This window comes from Amblyomma maculatum, chromosome 7 (genome assembly GCF_055883805.1).
Source record: "Amblyomma maculatum isolate TAMU_Amacu chromosome 7, ASM5588380v1, whole genome shotgun sequence".
Taxonomy (NCBI): Eukaryota; Metazoa; Arthropoda; class Arachnida; order Ixodida; family Ixodidae; genus Amblyomma; species Amblyomma maculatum.
In genome coordinates, this window is record NC_139350.1 from 80,588,626 (window position 1) to 80,598,540 (window position 9,915).

General features: G+C 43.9%; 1 long non-coding RNA gene across 1 annotated transcript; it reads left to right on the top strand.

Annotated features, from left to right (window-relative positions):
• Positions 1–1,075: 1,075 nt before the first annotated feature.
• LOC146183735 (uncharacterized) lies at positions 1,076–9,801 on the top strand. Its single transcript, XR_014708506.1, has 2 exons — positions 1,076–1,277; positions 9,642–9,801. It is a non-coding gene; the product is annotated as an uncharacterized LOC146183735 (long non-coding RNA).
• The last annotated feature ends 114 nt before the right edge of the window (positions 9,802–9,915 follow it).

Genomic DNA, 9,915 nt, shown 5'->3' on the forward strand with positions numbered 1-9,915 from the left:
GAAGCAAGCAGATGCTAACTCGCAACTAATGTTTATTGATGCAAATAAGAAATATATAATGCCAAGCAACATTGCAAACCGCTCAATCACCAATAAGCATACAGCAAAACATGAATCACTAAAACTTCCGAACGGTTCCATTTGAGTAGATATAGGTAGAGGTCAACTTGGCTGTGCATTGTAACAATGCACTGGTTGCTTTGTTTCTTTCTGCTGTGCACATTCTGGCTGTCATTCATTGCAAATCAGCTGGGAAATCATTGACGTTAGACATATTTTACAACTAGGTAATGAATGTGTTAGTGAGCCATCCATCATGTTACCATGCAGTGAGTTGGGTTATCTAGATAGGGAACTGTTCTTAAATTTTAGTGATTCATGTCTTGCTTTTTGCTTATCAGTGATTAAGTGGTTTGCGTTGTTGCTCGTCTTCTTTATATATTTCATGTGTGCTTCAATAAACATTAGTTGTAAGCTAGTGCCCGTATTGTCTCCTTTCATACCCTTGTTTTTTTTTTGCTGCTTCTTTCAAGCTAAAATACAATCTTTGCTACTTCGGTCATAAAATAAATTTTAATGAAGTTCCACATCTCTTAGAAAAGTAGTATTGTAGTTGCAGGCATGTATTAGGCCCTGCAGTACCAATTAAGGTGCTCGCTCGATGTAAAGCATAAAGAAAGGGAGGGCTTGTCTGATCTCGAACCTAGTAAGAACTGGTGGATTATGGATAAGCTGTTAAAATGCACTTGCAGGTAAAGTAAAGTAAATGCTTTTTTATTTGTAACTAGGGGCACTGTGATGCCTGACTTGCTCTTTTGCCAGGCTGGCGACCAGATGGAGTGAAAGGAGTTATTTTATTTCACTGTTGGTATGTCTCGGGTGATGTCAACATTGTTTCTTCTGTGGCATTGTAGGCAATCGCCCTTCAACTAATTGAATACCAAAGTAAAATTTTGAATTAAAAAAATAATAACTCAAGAATATTTAGCAGGCAGAGGCAAATTTCATGCAGTGCAATGATGCACCAGCATGTCGTGCATCATTTCAAGAAAAAAAAACAGTATTGCGGTGTTCCTACTCTGTGCCTTTATTTCTTGCTCACAAAGCCTCTGCATGTACGTGTTGCACCATATTACGTTTCCACTAATTTGTTGGGTCATGGTACTTTTTACCTTGCAGCAAGTTCCATGTGGCTTCGTAAGCAATGGCTCCTTCAAGCTCTATACCCTTTGCCGGAATTGTGCTGTGCTGTGGTGGGCAAGAAGCAGGACATTGATGTAAGTACTGAAGACATCTTTCAGTATGTGTAGTTTTTTATTTGCCTAACCCACTACTGCATTTGTGACCCCTCATGTTTATTTTGACATTTAGGTTTCTTCAGTGTTTTCTTTGCTTGCTGCCGTTGCTTATTGGCTATGACATTTGGCTGTTGAGTTGAGAATGCAGAGTGGAATGGTGCCTGTGGCCTGTTGATATCGGCAAAATGCAAATTTGCCTGCCCACATTTGGTGCCACTGCATAGCTTGAAGAACTTTTGTGGAAGAGGGCTCTGGAAATTAACCCAGAGCCCTCCTTCATGATGTCTCTCATAGCTCATGTTCAGCTTTAGAGTAATAAAAGGACATTGAGGACAAGCTGAAGCTGTCTTTTATTATAAATTACTGCATTCTATCCACTAAAGTGCTACTTACTGAAAATGCGAGCTTACTTTAAGATGAGAAAAGCCAGAAGTTTTGAAACAGATGTCATTACCAGCGGATTTCATAAGTTCTACATGATGCATCCATACTTTATTGGGCACAGGCCCCAGAGGCTGGGCTGGTAAGCCATTCCCTTCAATATGATGATCATGGAGTGTGGTTTACACAGGTCTTTGATATCATTGAGTACCCTTGGTTTTCAGGAACTATTTCAAGGAGCTTTGGAACTCCTGAAATTATTTGCTTCTTAAAATTCTCAAAAATAATTGCATGGTTTTTCTCTAAAAGCGAGCCTACATGAAAACTAAAAGTGCACTTCAGAGGGAACAATCGAAGAGAGCATGAGCCTATATAATATAAACTCAAAGTGACAGCTTGGCATGCGTCCAGACCATGGTTACAGGTGGCTCTCTTTTTCGCAGTTGCCACCTCTCTTGTCCCTATTTAATTTTTTTTTCAGCATGTTTGTCTTTGTTGTCCTAAATTTCACACATTTATGCAAAACTGCTGTGAATAAATTTTTCTCAAATTGGAACTCCTTGAAGACCTTTCTGGAGGGTTATTTTTCTGGTCTTCCAGTCTTCAACTCGACCCGTTGATGGCTGCTTTCTTATAAATCAGCTCTGACAAATTTCCTCTCTAAAAGGCCCCCCTGCACTTTTTTGGTAGCTAAACTGAGTGCGAATATAATTTGTATGTAAAGTGAAAAGAGAAAACAGGGGAGTGTTATTGATAATACTATGCCATATGTAATCATAGACCATGAATGAAGTATGGGATTTTTCTGGCAGAATATTTCTGCAATGCTTCTCTGCTCAGCGCGAACCCCTTCACTGTGGCGGCCAAACCTGTTTTGGGGGCAGAAATAGGTGGCTGCCAGGAGACATGTCTTGTGACAATGACCACATCCATTACCTGCTCCACTCAGTAATAAAATTCATAACCCCCCCCCCCCCACTTCCGCCCTTCTGGTTTTCAATAGTGAAGGCATGCTCCTCGTCAGATTCATGCATAACATGAGGTTTGATACAGAAATATTCAGCATTGCACCCAACTTCTGCCCCAAAGGTAATTGGGAGGATATTTTTGCATGTCTTCAGTGCACAATCACGTGATACATCAGTGACATAGGCTATGTGTTACGTACACATATCTTGTGGAGTTTGTATTCTTTTTTCCCTGAGAGAGAAGCGCTGCTCAGTCAAAAAGCATGATGCAAGGGAATTTAGAGTGAGCGCCGATTCTGTGCGTTTGCTATCTTTTGCTTAGCTTTCATTCTTTTTCTTCCGGTGGTTTAGTGGGGTTGGTGGTATTCGAGCAATGCAAGGACACGGAGTCAAGAGTCTGCTTCTTCACAGTGCGCTGCAGGGATTGTGCATTTGTTTTGCTCATTGTAATGAAAACATGCAAGGCTAGTGCATGAGTTACTTGCACACACAAACGCCACACACATGCTGTTTTGCAGTGGCAGAAAAGAAAACTGTCAAGACTGAGAGCATGTTCTAAGGGCACATAAACGTTGGTGTTTGAAGTTAAGCTGTAAATTCATAAAAGATGTGGCTTAGCTTATGAACCAACAATTTTCCGGCACTATCGTTTCACACAGCGGGTTTAACTTAAGGTACAAAGGTGGCCGATCGAGCCCTGTGCTCTAACGCGCTGTGCACAGAAGCAATCAAATCTTGAGCGCTCCCTATACTGCTGCTCAGGTCAAAGCAACCCAAACCTTGTTGAAACAAAAGTGACGTGGCTATGTCACTCCTGCATGCATGGGCTTTTTTTTTCATTCTACTGGGAGGGAGCGAGAAAAGGGTTGCCTGGTCTGTGCGGGAAGGACGCAAGGGTGCTGGGATGTTGGCCGTCCTTTAAAATGAGTGGCGGGTGGGAAGGGGGAGTGGAGGTAATGGGAGGGGAGTCTAGCTGTCCTGCGAGCTAAACGCGCAGCAGTATGCATGCTTTCTTTTTTATTTATTTAGCAGTGCGGAAAAAATGAATGAATCGAGGGGGGGGGAGGGCAGGCTGGCCAACGCAGGCAGCACGGTTTCAAGTGAGTGATCGCTTGGAGCTGCCTCGGCAAAGCACAGAGCAGTGTGCATGCTTGCTTTTTTTTTGTAGCACCGAAGGTTTGACTGCTTCTGTGTCCGCACATGGGCCGGTTTTGTACCTTGAGTTAAGCCCCCCATGTGATACAAGCCTGAGTCGCTTTGGGGCGTTAAACCCCATAAAGCAAACCTTATGTGAAACATCTTGTATAATTCCATTGCTTAATCCAAACGTCAAAGTTTACGTGCCCTTTAGAAGATGCTCTGTCTTGACAGAATTACTTTTTTTTGCGCCACTACAAAACTGCATGCGTATGGGCACGTATGGGCATGCGTGTGTGCAAATAACTCTCACTCTGGTACTCAATATATATGCAGCCCCGCACACGGCAAGTACTCTTGCACATTTTTTTTAGATTGCAGAAAGCAAACGCACCATCCCGGCGACATGCTGCGAAAAAACAGACTCACGACTCCAGAATCCCGCATCGCATTGCATACCAGCCGTTCCACCAAACTATCGGAAGAAGCAGAACGAAAACAAAAAATTGCAAACGCACAGAATCAGTGCGCACTACACTCCCGCGCATCGCGTCTTTTGACTGAGCAGCATGCCTCTGTAAAAAAAAAAAATCTAGGAGATATGTGTATGTGACATATAGGCTACATCACCCATGTGTCACGTGACTGTGCACCCAAGATGTGCAAAAATATTCTCCCACAAGGATTTTGCTATATAATATAGGTCACGCATTGAGTTTTGCAAAGGGTCCAAGTAGGTCATTGTGCCCCTACTTTCACCCTGGCCAATTCAAGGGGTGAGAGGCACTTAAGAGCACAATTACCTACTATAATCTATATGATCCCGAATGGGCCAGGTGCAGCAGACAGCTTGTGAGATTGAGTATAGTGACAGGAAATCTTCACTTCATAAGAATATATTTACTTCAACTCCACGTAGCCCTGAATGCCTGCTTTTCATTTATTGGCAGTTATGTGACCTTGAGGGCTCATAGACTGGCACTCAACTTGTAAACACTTGACATCTTAACATTTGCTCTCTCTGTGGGCTTTGTTCTGCGGGTTTACAAGCTTTTTACTAAAGTGGATACAGTAAGTATGCACAGATCTGTTCTCTGAAGCATTGGCTGAGTGACAGCCCAGGTCAACCCTGGTTAACTTAGAACTTCTAGCACATTATTTTTTCTGGGTATGGCTTTGGCATCCCTCCTGACATCCCAGCTTCTGACACCAAGTATGCATAATCATGGTCTATCAATAACTCCAGTGCTGTAGTTGATCATCACATACTTCTGTGGTGCTGCACATTTTAAGTTGTTGCTGTATATGAGCAGTGTTTCATAACCTACTTAGTGCTGAGCTACGGTACAAATTTGAAGACTAATAGTTAGTTTGCTCTGCTTGGTGGCTTCCACAGACAAGGACACACTTGTGGGGAAGGCATGTTGCGTACATACCTGCAGCCAACCCTTCCGATTTTTTAGAAGACTTCAGATGTTTGACCAAACTTTCCGATTGCACGATCACTGCCCTAAATCTTCCGATTAGGGGCTTCTGCCTGCAAAGAATGGCTTTTGCGGAACCAGCACCGAGGAATCAGCAGCCGCATTATAATTTCGAGCATCTCCATCAGAGGCCACACTAGCACCATCGGCATCATTGGCTAAGCAGGAAATCAATCAAAGCAGACTTTAGCCGAGCAAGAGTAGGTGTCGCTGGCTGCGAAAACAGTTGGTGTACTGCGTTTCTTGTAGGCAGCGATGCACAGCTAATGCAGCCACAGTAGATATAGATGCTGTGCTGGCTTCGCTTTCGATCTCAGCTAAGGGCAGCCACTCAGTGTACTTGAGGTTAAAGGCTTTGCCCAAATGTCATGTTATCTGATCCTTCTTATTGAGCTCAGCCGCATGCCTTATGCTACTAAGCTGCTCTATGCTCAGCAATGGCGTGATTGCTCTTTTTTCGGAACCAACGCAGCCAACGACGGTCACGGATGAAATTACGTGTAAAAGGGCTAGTTATGGTTTTGCATTAAAAAATTTAAACAGCGCTCCGATGGTACTGAGAGAAAACTGGTGGTGGGTATGCAGGTCAGTTTTGCGTTGGCTATAGAGACGTAATGAGAACATTTGGTGGCAGCCTGCAGATATCTCGACGGACGCACACCTTTAGACATGCATTGCATGCTTGCTGCTGCATGTGTTTATGCTTAGGATGTTTAGATTAGGACGCATCAGACACTGCCTGAAAGTAGCAGCCGCCTCCCCCTTTTGTACACAAATGCTGCCTCCCCCCCCCATTTTTGCAGTCTTCCCATTTTTGGTCTTAGCAAGTACGTATAAAGGAAGCTGGGGCCACTAGTAGCGCGATTGAGCCTTGTGAACAATGTCAACATCTGTGCTACAGGTATCAATGGCTTGCTTGTCACATCAGGGTACTATGTACTCTACGGACACACGGTGCTGTCAAAGCGGTTGGTTCACTTGTTCTGTGGAGAGATATTCACGGTAGGCAGAAGGCATGGCTTTTCAAGTGCAGTGATTATTGTGGCTCCAAGCTTTGTTTGGAAACTGAAATCAGCGAGTTGAATTTGTTGGTTTGGGTGTATATGTAGCGAAGAAGCACGCATATTTTCTTCCCTCTCCCCTGAGCCCTGCAAGCTTAAAGATCAAGTGTAGCGGCAACTTCAAATCAAATCTTAGTAAACAAATTTGGTCACAAAATTTCACAGCATTTCTCAATGCATATGTCATGTTCTACATGAACAATATCACAGCAGCAGCGACATTTTGCCTAACATTAAGCGTTTTCAGCTGTTTTTCACAGCTGCCTTTTCATGCAGCCTGGGAATTGTTCTGTTAGCCTGTGAATATAGACTTTGCTTCTGAATGTTCAGAGGACTTGACATTAGGACATGAGTGTTTTGCGTGTGGAATAGTTAATTCAAATTTTACCCTTGTGGCCGAATTCAAAAACATGTCTCCACTCGATGCTACCTCAGCTCCATAAAGTGCAGAAAACAGTCTTTTCTCTACTCAAGGTTCAGTTCAGATTCTTGAATGCTTTTCAGCATTTCCTCCGACTTACCCTTCAGAAATATTTTTCCACTCCAGACAGCACAAGTGGCATACGGGGCAAGACTAATGGCGAATTCGAGTGGGAGAGCAGGCGCCCTCGAGAGCACTTCGAAAGTGCTCTCAGACAAGCGGGTGCCCTCCAGTGGTAGAGCAGGAGTAGAATCACTGGCTTCCAATGGTAGAGGAGGAGGTCTTTTCCTTTGCTGAGAGCACCTGAATGCACTCCCGGCTGCTCCCTCATCTAAAGGGAGTGTAGAGGAAGTCACATGAAATAAAGCGGTGTATCCGCACAATCTTTTTTTCTTTTCTCGACTCGGTGAAGCTCTAAATGGCGGCTGCAAAGCATTGCTCAGGTTTGAGAGTCACTGCTGGCTTCGAAAGGGCCAAAGGAGGCAGATCGCCGCGCTGTGAGAACAAAGGCATGCAAAGCAGTTCTACATGGAGTGTTTGCTTCTCCTCGGGTTGCAACTGCTGCTACTGCGGGTAGGCGGAGAATGCTGGGGAGGGAAGTGCGGTCACAATGGTCGTGGCGTACTGCTCTCGACACGCAGAGAGTGTTCCCGTGGGAGGAAAATTACACCCTCGCTCGGCGTGCTCCTGTACTTCTCTGCACTGCTCGGAACCTCTGCTCTCGTCCCCCCAACCGAATAGGCCATAAGGCCAAAATTTGGCCCGGAAAGTGCATGCCACTACGTGTAACATGCTCATTTTCTAATGTCAAGTCCTTGTGAACAGCATCCACAAGCTGCCTCAAGAGTCACAGGCTAGTAGGCTGTGACGGCCGCTTTTCGATGGAGACTAAAAGCAAGGCGCCCATGTGCGGTGCGACATCAGTGCACGTTAAAGAACTCCAGGTGGTTGAAATTTCTGAAGTCCTCCACTACAGCATTTCTCATAGCCTGAGTTGCTTTTGGACGTTAAAAAAAAGTCAAAGCCTAGTAAAATATGTTTTGCAGACTGCATGAACAAGGCAGCTGTGAAAAATGGCTGAAAACAATTCACATCTACCAACATTCACTTCCAGTGACATATGGCTCATGTAGAACAGGATTTAGGCATTGAGAACTGTTCGAACTGCTGTGAACTCTAGTGACCTAGTTGCATATTTGCCCTCTGAGTGCTCAGCGGCGAGCGTTGAGCACATGTGAGGTTCAAAGAAGCATGTTATAGCATGCACCCAAGCCAACAAATTTGTCTTTCCAGAAGCAAATGCCGCTTCTGTTTCCAAGCAAGCTAGGAGCTTTAATTTTAAGCGCACTTGAAAAGCCATGCCTTCCACCAACTGCAAATATCTCCACAGCTAAAAAGACAGAATTGACCCCCCCCCCTTCAGCACTGCATCTAGACATACAAGTATATTTGAGGCAATCAGAAAGCCATTGATGTGTGCAGCACAGGTGTTCCATGGCACAACTGCATCTCCGGTACCTCGCTGTCTTCCTATTTGCAATATGACATTCCCCACGATTGCACCACTGCACATGTTTCATTTGCTGTTAGCCATCAAATGCTTTCTGCAACTTGGTACTCGGCGTGCTCTGAAATGTTGCTAAGGTATCTGGTGATGACTTGAAATGTGTTTACACCACAGTAGCGTAATGCGATGATCAACTACAGCATTGAAATCTGCAACTGACGATAGTTATCCATGCTCAACGTCAGCCGCAGAAACTTAGGAGGCTTTTCTTGGTCGTACTTGAAACGATGTTTCAGTATTTTCGAGTCAGATTGAGGTTCTCGGAGCCAATGCTTCAGAGAGTGGGCCTGTGAATCCTTATTGTATCCACTTTCATGAAAGGCTTGGTATGCAGTAGAACGAAGTCTGCACAGTGTGTGAAAGCTGCGATGCCCCATGTTTGCAAGTGGAAGTCTAGGTGTTCCCGTTGTAGTGTCATTGCCACTTATAGATGCTCTGTTTTCTCATGCACTCGAGGAGCAATTCAAGTGGAGCTTCATTAAAAAAAAAGGGCCTTGAGGACCGCTTGGAGTAAAGGTGTTAGTCAAGGCATGTTTGTGAATATCAGTTAACCTGATCCCTATGCACTGTTTCCACTGCCTCGGGTGGTTAGGGTATTTCTCGACCTTATTGGAAGGAAGGCTGAGGGGCCGTCATGAATCCTAACCAAGCTTTAAGTAAACTTGGGGAGAGTTGTGCCACTTCTACATGGCATTCTCGATCACCATTGGAAGATTCCATCATCTCACTAAGCTCTTGTACCCCGCTATTGCCATTGATAATTCGCTGCTGGGCTCAAGTAATACTCGTGCACTTTTGAAGATGTGTTATCAACTGTTTTTGTACAAGTTGCAATGATGATATACTTTCCATACTGTTCTGTGTGCAATTTTGTTTTCCTTCTATGATCATATATGTAGAATTGTATAATCTTTCATTTCAGGTTTGGTTTTATTCCTAGCCCTGTGTGCTAAGCCATATCCTAGAATGCACAATTCTATTTCTCAAAGTCCATTTAAATCTCCAGTTCTGCACTGCTCTGTTCACTCTAGTTATTGTAGCTTTCCATGAAGCACTGCTCAGATGTCTTTGATTGATAGGATATGGTTCAAAGACCCTTGAAATATCTGTTCGACTAAGGTATTAGATTTTGTGATGGACTGATGCTGAACGCCTGTATTCTTGTGTCAGTTCGTCATATTTCTGTAGTTCAGATTCGAAACTTTTTGAATTGTTATCAATTAAAAATAGAGCACCTAATTAGCCCTTTCTCAGAATGTTTTGTAAAGACAGCTGAATTTTAGGATTTTGTAATATAGTCCTGCTTTTTTTTTGCATTTTGCAGACGTCGCACAGTGAAAACCTGTATCCAAGCTCGAATCCAACAGGCCAAGAGCAGCTGAAGAAGGAAACCTGCATCCAAGCTCGAACCTGGTGGACCGAAAGCAGATGTTTTGTGACCACAGTGTATCAGCCAATAAAGCCAATCCAGGTGACCACATGTATCTTTTGGAAGCTTGCATTCTTTGCACTTGAGACTCATCTCATGGAGAGCATCATTTCTGCAAAACATTTTGTGTCATAACTGTAGCAAAAACTGATTGAGGCCTTGCACAAGG